The sequence below is a fragment of the Pygoscelis adeliae genome, unplaced genomic scaffold (assembly GCF_000699105.1).
Source record: "Pygoscelis adeliae isolate BGI_AS28 unplaced genomic scaffold, ASM69910v1 Scaffold242, whole genome shotgun sequence".
Lineage (NCBI taxonomy): Eukaryota > Metazoa > Chordata > Aves > Sphenisciformes > Spheniscidae > Pygoscelis > Pygoscelis adeliae.
The window spans coordinates 2,313,942-2,325,214 of NW_008824369.1; the positions used below are offsets into that span (position 1 = coordinate 2,313,942).

At 37.0% G+C, this 11,273-nt stretch overlaps 1 long non-coding RNA gene across 1 annotated transcript; it reads right to left on the minus strand.

Annotated features, from left to right (window-relative positions):
- Positions 1-318: 318 nt before the first annotated feature.
- LOC103913520 lies at positions 319-9,907 on the minus strand. Its single transcript, XR_663429.1, has 3 exons — positions 9,771-9,907; positions 1,026-1,029; positions 319-328 (listed from the first exon to the last, which is right to left on the minus strand). It is a non-coding gene; the product is annotated as an uncharacterized LOC103913520 (long non-coding RNA).
- Positions 9,908-11,273: the final 1,366 nt, after the last annotated feature.

Sequence of the window (11,273 nt, forward strand, 5' to 3'; positions counted from 1 at the left end):
TATTTTAAATTTTCATCATAGAAGAGCATAGGGCCAAATTCATTGTTTAATTTCACTGATTGAATTATATCTTTGCAATAAAAGTTTACGCTTACATTACCAATTACATCTGCAGCAGCCCATTGGTACACAGTTAGACCTAGCCATTCCTCCTTCAGAGACTGTTTACGTTAAGAAATTATTACTACTTTTACATTCTATTTAACAAATATGACACCAATAAACCATTTCCACCTTGGAATTGCACTATCTTTTTTATGTTAAATCTGCAACAGCAGATGATAAGGGACAAGTAATTTTTAAGACATACATACAGACCATCCTTTCTCTACACTCTTAAGCTCTGCTGTCGGGGAGGTATATTGTGGTACATGCCCTGCGCTATGTTTTAAAGAGAGACACGCTGGATTTGAAAATCTGAACACCCTCCATTCATATTTATAATTTAGGTGTCCTTTCTTCAACAGTATTGTCCAAACTATTTATTCCACATTGACATATGATACACCAAACTTTTAGCCCTTGGCTTTTGGCTTCCTTTTAGACTTCCATTCCATCATATAGCAGCATGACACAGCCAGGAGCTAAGAATAAACAGTTGCATACTGAGCCAGCCACCCAAGATGACAACAAAAAAGCAATGCCTTCTCAGGACTTCAGACAGTGCAGGATCAGCTCATTACTTTCAACTCAGTCTCTTACATGCTACTTCAGTTATTTTACATACATCCAGTGGATTCCACTACAAAATTTAAAGATGATTGGCCAAGTCTCACAAAGTAACCTGTGTGTTTAGAATGGCTTTTGAAGTTGTTCGACCCCAGTGATAAAACCATATTCAGGTTTCCAACCTATTTTCTCAAATTGTTCAAACAGTCTGCTACAGGTATATACATAAGTTTTTAAGTTCTAAATTAACAAACTACTGAACTATTCATTACCAGAAAGTAAACTCTAAGTTTTTAAATATTTATTTAGAGTAGGTATATTTAATGCAGCAGGGTAAGCCTTTCCAAAGCAGCAACTTTGCTTACAAGTTCCAACTCACTTGACCTGCAAGCAAAATCACTGAAAAGGCTTAAAACCTTTTCAAATTGCATGGAATGTGTTTTCTGGAAGGTCTTCAGAAAAACTGTGAAAAAAAGACATACTGGAGAAACAGGAAAATTATTGCAATATTGTTACATTATCCTTAGAAATTGGAGTTACGGCTATTTTTACAGAAAAGAGCTCAGTGGTAGAATTGCCTAATAGTGGTGGTGATGGATTTGTTTTCTGCTTCAGCAGCAGAAACATTTCCTTTCCCGGGCATTCTCTCAATAGAAACAGTAATATAATGGCAAATAAGATTTTCTTCCTTTCATTCTCTCTCCATTCAGAACTACAAAAGAGAAATAGCCTTTACCTGACTATAGAAACCTTTTAACTCTTGTGTTCCAGTACGTAGTTATGAGTGAAGTGCACACAGCAAAATCAGAGAGAAACCAAGGAAAGAGCTCACTTAAACGATGTGATGATATTCCAAACATCCATCTGATGATTGAGTAGCAAGACAGGAAGATACACATAGATAGTGACGCCTGTGGGAACTTAATTTATAAACTTGCTTGGCTTTCAAATACATAAAGACAGAAGAATTACTTCTGATACTAAAAGCGTAATATTCTTAGAACAGTGAGAAACGTGACATGTTATTTTCTTATTCTAATGTAAAGACGGCTGATGAGGCATGACACTATTGAAGTGTCACGCGATCAGAAGCACAAACTTGCTGGCGGAGATGCTGCTAAAGTTGACATCCGATCACACAGAACCTACTTGCGGGCTCAGCCCATAACAAGGGGTCTATGAGGATCCATGGAAAACTGTCCCTGTCCCCCGCTAGATTTGTGCTCTTCTTGACTCTCACTGATACTGAGTGAGACCTTTTGGGTCTTGGCCAGATTTTATTACAAGACGTATAGGATCAGGACAGCCGGCCGCTCCTATTCTAAGCCCAGACTAGACCATGACTTAGTCTAGACAAATCTTTGTAAAGAAGATACCATGTTTTAAACAAAGCATGGTAAGCTTTTACCTTGAAAACAAACAAACAAAAAAACCCCACAAGTTTATTAAAAATGCCTTTAGAAAATCATGGAGCTACAGACTTGGACATAAGAATAGCCATGAAAGATGGCACTTTCATAATAAAATAGGAAAAACTTCTCTATTCCAAAGGTAACTAGAAAAAAAGAACCAGCTAATGAGGTACATGAAGGCTCTGAGTCCACAAAAAGGCCGTGACCAATTTCGGTGAACTTTGTATTACAGTTCAGTATAACAGTTCTGTAACCACCTCGTTATTTTACAAGTGAGTAAATATGAATAACTCCCATTTATGATTCAGTACATAATGTAAAGGTAGGATAGAATGACAGTTATTAAAAGCATGTATTTTCCCCGCACACTTAAGATTTTCTATTCTCTTTTATATAACCTCTCTGCTCCTTTTTAAGCGATGCAGCTCTAAGTGTTCGGTACATTCTCTGAACAGTTTTGACATGTTTCAAACTGTAAGATGGTAGGAGCAGAGCTTTGTCTTCCCTCGTGTATACATGCTGTTTGCAAAAGCCTGGTTTACAGATGCAAATTATTAAGATAATGCTGAGAAATTTAATAAAACATTAGTTGATGATCTTCTGTTTGATGCCCTACAGAACTCGCGAGGGATTCAATTAGAAATAGGTAAAGACTGAGTCTGGTTCTTTAAGCAACAGGTCCCCCTGTCAAATACCTTCATGCCTGTACCCTCGTTATTTCAGGCAGCTTCCAAAAGTCAAAAGAATAATTTTCTGTTCTAATTACCTGTTGGATGTAACAGACAAGCACTTTCCAAGTATTTATTAATCTGTGTGGCTTTGATCTAATACCCAAGAGCCATTTTATCTATGCTGTAATTAATTAATTATCATATGTAAATATACACTAATCTTTCATGTGGTTCACAATATTGCATCTAAACACAACAGGTATTTTGGAGGAGGAAACTTCTGGTGAAATAATTCTAGTTTCTCATTCATACTGCGGAAGCAGCCATCATCCCCCTTTTATCTGCTCAAAAATGTTTTGGTTTTTTTTTATTTTTAAATCTATTCTATCAATACGAGATAATTTGTATTTTATAAAAATCCGTATACCAGACTCCTACATTGTTTAAAAAAGCTGTAGCATTCTCTCAGGGACAGGGAAAACTGCTGCTTTTTAGAATAAACATATTTTAAATATCAAAATCTGTGCCATTTTAGCTTTTTGAACAAATTAACATTAACAAAATAGTACCAAGAGCAATAAAGAGGAAGTAACAAATCCACAAGAATCAGGCTTGCATTAATATGTTATGCTATACACACTTCCAAGTTTCAAGCCCTGTCAAGAACAACTGCCTTTGATTGCCCATTTCTCTGTTCTTTATCCTATATCAGAATGTAGCAAACATTTATCCTTTCAAGCTTACAACTTAATTTCTTGCCAAGTGGAATGTGTTTTGTGAATTCAAACATGTGATGGGACTTTTTTTTTTTTAACTGAAGTTATACATATTTGGAGGTTTTGTGCCAAATTTTGTATATTCAGCAATTTGGGCCTTTTCCAGCAATTTTCATTTGTGATGCCTCTCTCTATGATGAGTTAGAAGTCATTAACATAGGACCAGAAAAAAATCGTAATTGACAAAGGACAGAAAAGAGTGTTCTCACTGGACTGGAGCTGGGTGACACGTAGTCAAGCAGACCTAGCCTCTGCTCCTTACTTCAACAACTGCTCAAAGAGCGTTACTCAACAAATTCAGCCCACGAGTGGGAATCCTGTACTGAATTTCAATTTTGTGAAGATATTTGCAGCTAAGTCGTGAAAGCAAGGATTTATACTGGAAACCTAACAAGAACTGTCAAGGAAGGTCTCACCACTAAGTAAAGAATGGGAGCCGAGAGGAAACATCAAGTACGTGCTCCAAGAAGAGAAGGAAGAATTACCCCTCTTAATAGCAAAGAAGGGGCGGTTGTGTTTCACCACCAAACTCCACATCACTTCAATACCCTGGCTATATTAATAAAAGTAAGGGATTAACTTTGAATGTATACAGAAAAAAGCAAATACCCAGAATTAGCATGAAACTCTTGCTGGTTAATATGTAATGAAGAATGCACAATTCCTTTAAACAAAAGTAAGAAATACACCACATATTGTTTATACCAAACACAGTTGGGGACGTGAGCCTTTCGCCTGGGAAAACCATCTTCAAAGTAGCAACTGTTTTCCCAGCTGTGAATACTCTTTCCTGGGAAATCTACTCCTACCATTACAAAAATAATTTTCAAAGGAATGTAAAATTATTCAGCCTAATCTATGCATATCTGTATTTCAGATGCTATTTTGTACCTTCTTAGACATGTCTGTTTACAAAAGGCCTACTATTCTCTATAAACACTATATGGTGTCACAATCAAATTTACCTCTTAAAAAATAAATAAATGTATGGTTAATTTAATAAAATAATTTAAAGCAACTCTATCAATATTCTGATGAAGAAGTGTTAGCAGGAAACAAATGTTTCAGTCCCATAAGTAGCTGCCCTCAAAGTTTGGGCTTGTTTTTATTTTCTTTTTCCTAATTTGAGAAACATTGCATAGATAAGAAAGCAGACAAACCAAGTAGGATCTCACATGGTAAGTCAGAAATGCCAAATGAGTTTATAGCTTCCTAATTTTTTTTCAACTACCAGAAGGCCATCCTGCAGTGAGGCAATCAGAAGCCAATGGGCCAGCAAACTTGTCTCTTCATGCAAGTAAGAAAAAATACAAATAAAACAAGAATAAACATTCAACTGAAAGGTAGCCCAAAGAAAAGAGAAATAGGCCCAATATTTCAATTACAGACTGACCAAAACCAGCAGACTAACAAAAGCGCACCGAGATTTAACTTCGCCATTTTGAGAAATAGCTATCATCCCCCCTTTATCACCAGAAAACTAACTGCTGATGTATCCGTACATCGAGGGATGGGGGGAAGTTGAAAGATTGTGTCATCTTCTCTTGATAACATGGACAAAACTGTTTGCATGTTAGAGATATTTTTAAAATGGTCAAAAAAACTAGTACAAGACAAGATTCTTATTTTAGGAGGTTATGCTAAATAAAATGAACTTTTTGGAATTTATTTTCCCTTTTTCAAAATTTAAGATTGGTTTTCTACATATTTCTTAAACAAACAACAATTAATAACTGCGGATAAAACTAATGCATACAAACAGAGAATTAAGCTAGTAAAGCAAAACTAAACAAATGCAAGAAGAGTTGATAGTGGAATTGCAATGCAAGCAGTTTCCAAAATATATTTTTAATGTATATAAGATACATCTAATATTGGTAGCCTGGTAATCAGAAGAAAATTCTGCAACATCACACTAAGTTATAACTTCATGGCACTTTTTAGGATGGGAAAATACAAAACAAGTTATTTAGATGGTTACAAGATAAGCTTCCCATTATTAAAAAAAATAAATTAATGGCACAATAAAGGATTACTGAGTTTGTTTGCAAATCATCCACAACTCATTATTTCAACAACAGGGTTTGGTATGAATTAGTGGGTTGTCAAATAAATAAATATACTTTCTGATGATAGCTTTACAGGGTCTGCTTGATAGGTTTTGTAGCATGAATGTCTAGTTTGCGTTCATTAAACATTCAAATTACTACCCCAGTTACCTGATTACAAGCAGCATTAGAGATCGTATCAAAGTAGCATTCCTAGCTATTCCACCAAGCTCATGCCAAAATGTTTATCTCCACAGCTTAAACATAGTTTTATGGGTTTTCCACCACTATAAGCAAACAATGATTTTAAAGAGTCATTTTTTGTGGTTTGCTTTGCTGTAGTACTAGCTAATAACTCCTTATTGGCCTTTATGATAACCTCCAAAAAGCTCCTGCTAATTTTGCCATTTTCCATTTAGTAAACAGATCTTACTGTTTGGGCACCTGCACACTAGCCCTCTGATTAAAGAAACACCATGAGCTACTTGTTTATTTGCCATTGTTTGTACTATCTGTATGGAATCTCAAAAATTAAATTCCTTTCCCACCGATTTTGCCTTTATCTGGGGAGAATGTTGATTCTTCCTCCTCCAACCATTTGCAATGCTGAAGATAACAAGGAACATACAAGGAAACACCCGCTGACTGTATGAGCATTACCTAAAGTACCCTTCAACCATGAACAACAGGATTTGATTTATAAAGATTGATTGCCTCTTAGTCATTGTAATTTTCCTTAAAGTTACAATGTTTGCTAGACTAAATTGGGAAGGAACAGGAATTAATATTGTTTTCTATGGATTACGAATTTTGAGTCTTGCCCAATAGATGTTCAACTCTGGACAAATTTCTTACTGTTCTGTAGAAAGCCCGCAGCCCTGAAAACAGCACTGGAGAAACAAGATCTACCCTTAAATTACAAGGTTAAAAGATCCTTTGATACAGTAAGGTCATTGTGGGTAGAACTCAAATAGCCTTCATAAACAAAGCAACCACAACATGTTGTTCCCTACCTACAGTGTTGTAAGTGTCAGTACTGCTGTTTCGATAAGCTTCGTGGCATTAAGGCAGCTGGAATTTTGAAGGGTGAAGAAACCCATAAACAGAAGCAAGACACAGGTAATTGCAAACAAGCACTTCTAATGCCTCTGTTATTTCAAGATGACACATTAACAAGATTGTAAATATTTTTTTCAGAGAACTGAAACAAAATTAATTTGTCTCAGACAAGGTCCATCAGAAAGTCTTTATTTAAGAAGCCAGTATTTAACTTCAGACCACCAGTCTAGATGGCATACTTTAAATTGCTTTTCTTTATGCCTATGTTATGTGACAATTCAAAAGAATAATCTCCAATTATAGGAAGGTTTAACATATGAGTATGGTAGGAAACTACAAAATCGTTAGAAAACAAGTAAAACTAATGTCCAGGCATTTAAAAAAAAAAAAAAGAAAATCAATGTTTAAAATGTGGGGTTTATTGCCAAGTAGCTAAATAAAACAGTAACGTTATGAAAATCTGTCAGAAAAAACACAAGACTGAATTAAGTTTAAAAACTTGTATTGCTCAGCTCCACTAGAGATGTGTCATTTAGAGCTGTGCGGTTCTAAGATCATTCATGAAAACATTTATATTGGTCTTGAATTGCTCATTGCTATTTAATGTAAACAGAAGAAATTCAGTAGATGAAAATCAATAAAACATCGAGATTACTCTGAAAGGTCAAGTTGTTCCAAGAAAAAATGCTTTAGTCTTAGGCCAGTAAGAATTTTTGAAACAAAATTTCGTGAAGGAATGATCAATGTACACTAAATCCAGTCAGTTAAGACACATTTCAACTTGCCTGCCTGCAGCTCTATAACAAAATCAATTAGATATTTACATTTTCCACTTTGGAGACTAAAATTGCTGTACTAGAATAGAAAAAAAGTAAATCACGGGAAAGTAAAGTGACTTAATGAACCAGTGAAACCTCTCTCCCACCAAAAGCAATGTATATTATATGTATATAGCTATTACATAGCTATCTTTTGACTTCCTTCCATCACATATGAGACTCCTTCGGAGAAACTGGAGTCTATCTGTCCTTAAAGAATGCCAAAAAAGTTTTCTTTAATTCAGTTACTGCATTAAAAGTCAATCAAAGCTCATTAGAATCCAGTTGTCATACTTCAGGAATTTCTGTAGAACTATCAAGGTTCCGGCTTATTTTAAAGTAACAGAAATAAAATTAAAGAAAGTAAGGCTGCAGAATAAACACACACTCTCAGCAGTTGCCTTAATTTTTGTTCCAAATTTCTTCTTTGGAACCATCCAGACTAACCGAGCGCATCACTGCGGCCTCAGAGTTCCTCCTGATCTTCCTGTACACACAAAGCAATTTTACCTTGTTTTCTACCACATTTTCCATGCTGACAAGGTTTGATGTCCAAAAGCATTTTAAAGCATAACTGCCATTGTGACTTAACCAAGTATTTCACACAAAGCTGGGAGTACACATGCTAAGTAACAATCATAAACTGGTAAACAGCTAACTTTCATTAGCCATTTCTGAAGTAAAATTGTTTAAGGTCTGCCTAACATTTTTCATTCTCAACAGCAATTTCAAACAAAAAAACGTGGTCTCCTAACTTACGCTTTCCTACTATCAACAGTTACAGTTTATAAAGCTGATGCCAAAAATTGGCTTGCATAGACCTTATATGGTATTCCCTAAAGCGAACACTATATACATGTTTAAGCCACCCACTGACACTAACTTTTATAATTCTAAAAACTGTTGTGCCTAGTGGTGTTCCCTAATAGTATTAAGGGTTCTTCTTGCCATTTAATATTTGCTCTTCTTTCACAGTCCTACAGTCTGCATGGCCAACAAAAACTAATTTGGGGGTTCTAAGAACTTATCACTTGACATCAGATGGTCCAAAAAGGCCCCACTTGCTAGGGGTTTGAAGCCCACTTGGGATTTTTTCCATTTTAACATTAAATTATACAGATTGTCACAGGCAATACAATTTTAATGTTGACATTCCAATTTCACACTGTTTTATCCTGGAAAATTGTTTTTACTCAAACTGAATTATAGTACTGTGAATCTGAAGTCTGTAATACACACCGTACAAAGGAGAGCAGAAACATTCCCTCTGATTAAGCTCTAAATACCAGATTTTCTGTTTTTGCTTGATATAGACAAAGATGCAATCTTTCACTACTTTACTTCGGGATGTTTCTGCTGAGTTCAAAACCGCAAGAATTTACAGACCTCTGAATAGCTACTGCCAATAGGTTGGCTTTTCTTATATTATGCTTCACAAACTTTAAATGTAATAGCTAAAGACACTTACCCATGCAAAAGCTCTCAAAAAATATTCTTGCCAATGAGCTTAAATAAAGTCTAATAACAAAATAAGAAGCACTACTTTTTAGTTATATGGTCTCCATTGAGCTATACATGTCACAATAAATGAAGTAACAAGCAGCTTTCACATCTATTTTATATTAGGCCAGGAAACATAAAAGAGTTTAAGACCATTTTTAAGACCTTTGCCTTTCCTTCTCCACTTCTTGGCAGTATCAAACCGCTTCATATTTCTTTAATTCTGCTGTTCTGAGTGGTTACTGTAGAACGTGGATCAAACTGCCCTGTTTATGTATCATTTCCATCACAAAAAACTTACAGCTCTAAGTTTCCACTTAAATAACATCCCGATATTGCTAATTTCATTCTCATAAAATTAATTCATAAAATGTTCAGTAATACAAAGAAACTGCTGACACCTTCTGGTCACTTGACATTCTGTCCAAAGATCAAGAGGATTTCCAAGAAAACATCCTTCATGTTTTTCCAACCACTCAGGATCACATGAAGACTGAAGCTACGCCTGTATTGCCATATGACAGTTGCTTAAAGCCATTCATTTGGTTCGCCTTTCACCCACATTCTCTCACCCATTCTCCATCTTTCACAGAAGCATCCAAAACAAACAGAGATCACCTACTCTGACTGCTACAACTGTATCGGCTTAATTTATCTTCTCCTTTTAACTTTCACTCTAGGTCTATTGCATGCAAGGAAACATCGCAACTGAATCAAATAGCACATTGGTATTCAGTACTGAATCTGGAAACCCGTCACATCACAGGTAACGATATATCCACCTTTTATTGAATTAAACAGTCAAAACTGGGAGAACCTACCTGCAGGTTTTGTTTCTTTTTCTTTGGTTCCGTTTCCGATTCCAGCTCTCCCTTCTGGGCCACACGTTGCTTTAGCTTTTTTCTTTTTTCTGCCTTCTTTTCTTTTTTTTCCACATTCATTTTTGGCATTTTAAAATTGAACTATTCTGTAACAGAAACCACCAAACTGCAATTAGAACCTTTTTTTAATGTTAAGTGTCAGTCTCGTATACAGACAGAGTTATACTATAATTACACTGGTATGAGAATTATTTGTGACTACTTAACTATGAAATGTATGTCTGCACTGAATTTTGATCCATTTTGGAGAATTTTCATCATGTTTCCTTTAGGCATACATTATAGTTAAGCTACTGTAAAACTAGAATGTCATTCCCCTGTAGAAAACTCAACGCCTATTGTCCTCACAGGCCCCATTGTGGAAAACGCTTCACTGACCCTCCTGGTAATAATCCCCCATAACTGATGCTGTGCTTTCTGCAGGTTGTAACGCACCAGACTGAACTGTTTTATCAATTGCCTACCTCAGATAACACCAATCAGACCCCTCTCTTCTCAAAATACATTAATGCGACTGTTAGTCATCCCATTAATATACATATGTGCGCATACACACATACTCACAAGCAAAAAGTAAGCCTACTTTATTACTAAACAGATAGTTTTAAACCACCAGTTCTGTTTATAGTGCAAGTTTTTCTATTTTCATACAGAATGTGGAAAAACCATGCTTAAAGAATTCTGCCTCACGAGTTTTATCTTTCATTTTACACTGACATAAAGGCAACAGCGAACAGGAGTTGCAGAAAACCTGGTTCTGAAACCAGGTCTAGTATGTAACTGCATATTATTTCTCTGGGAGAAAATCTGATTTAAGCGGCTTTCAACAGCTGCCCCAACACAGCCACTTTCTCAGTAACAGCACAAACGCAACAGTTGACTCAACCACAAATATTTAGCTTGAAAGGCACTCTGAAAGCTAAAACAACCCACAAACCCAGCTTGGTAGGCACCCATACAGCTGAACCCGCACGACCGATGGGTAGGAACCCCCTCTGCCGCCTGACAGAGCGACAGGGACCCAAGTCCTCGACACCGCTGCCACAACGGCACCTCAGTTAAGGACGCTCGGGCCAGGCCAGGCCTAGACCCGGACACCACCAGGCCCTGGCCAGGAAGGCACCGCCTCAGCTGGCGGGCAGCACCTAAGAGGCACCTGGCCACCGGCTGCCCAACACAAGACCCCTGGGTTCGCTTTTCCTTTTGCTGAGGAGCGAGTTAAGCCCTCGTGACTAGGAAGTTTTTAAATGTGAGTAGTACGTTCTCAAGAGCGGCCACCAGCCCATCTTTCACGGGCAAAGCGACGCCGCTGCCCTGTCACCAGCACTACCCACCAGCTCCTCCGCAGCGCACACCCAGCACCGGGCCCCCACCCTCAGCGGGGGTCGGGGGCAGGCGGCTGGGGGACGACAGAGGGGAGCGGCACCGGGCAGGGGGGG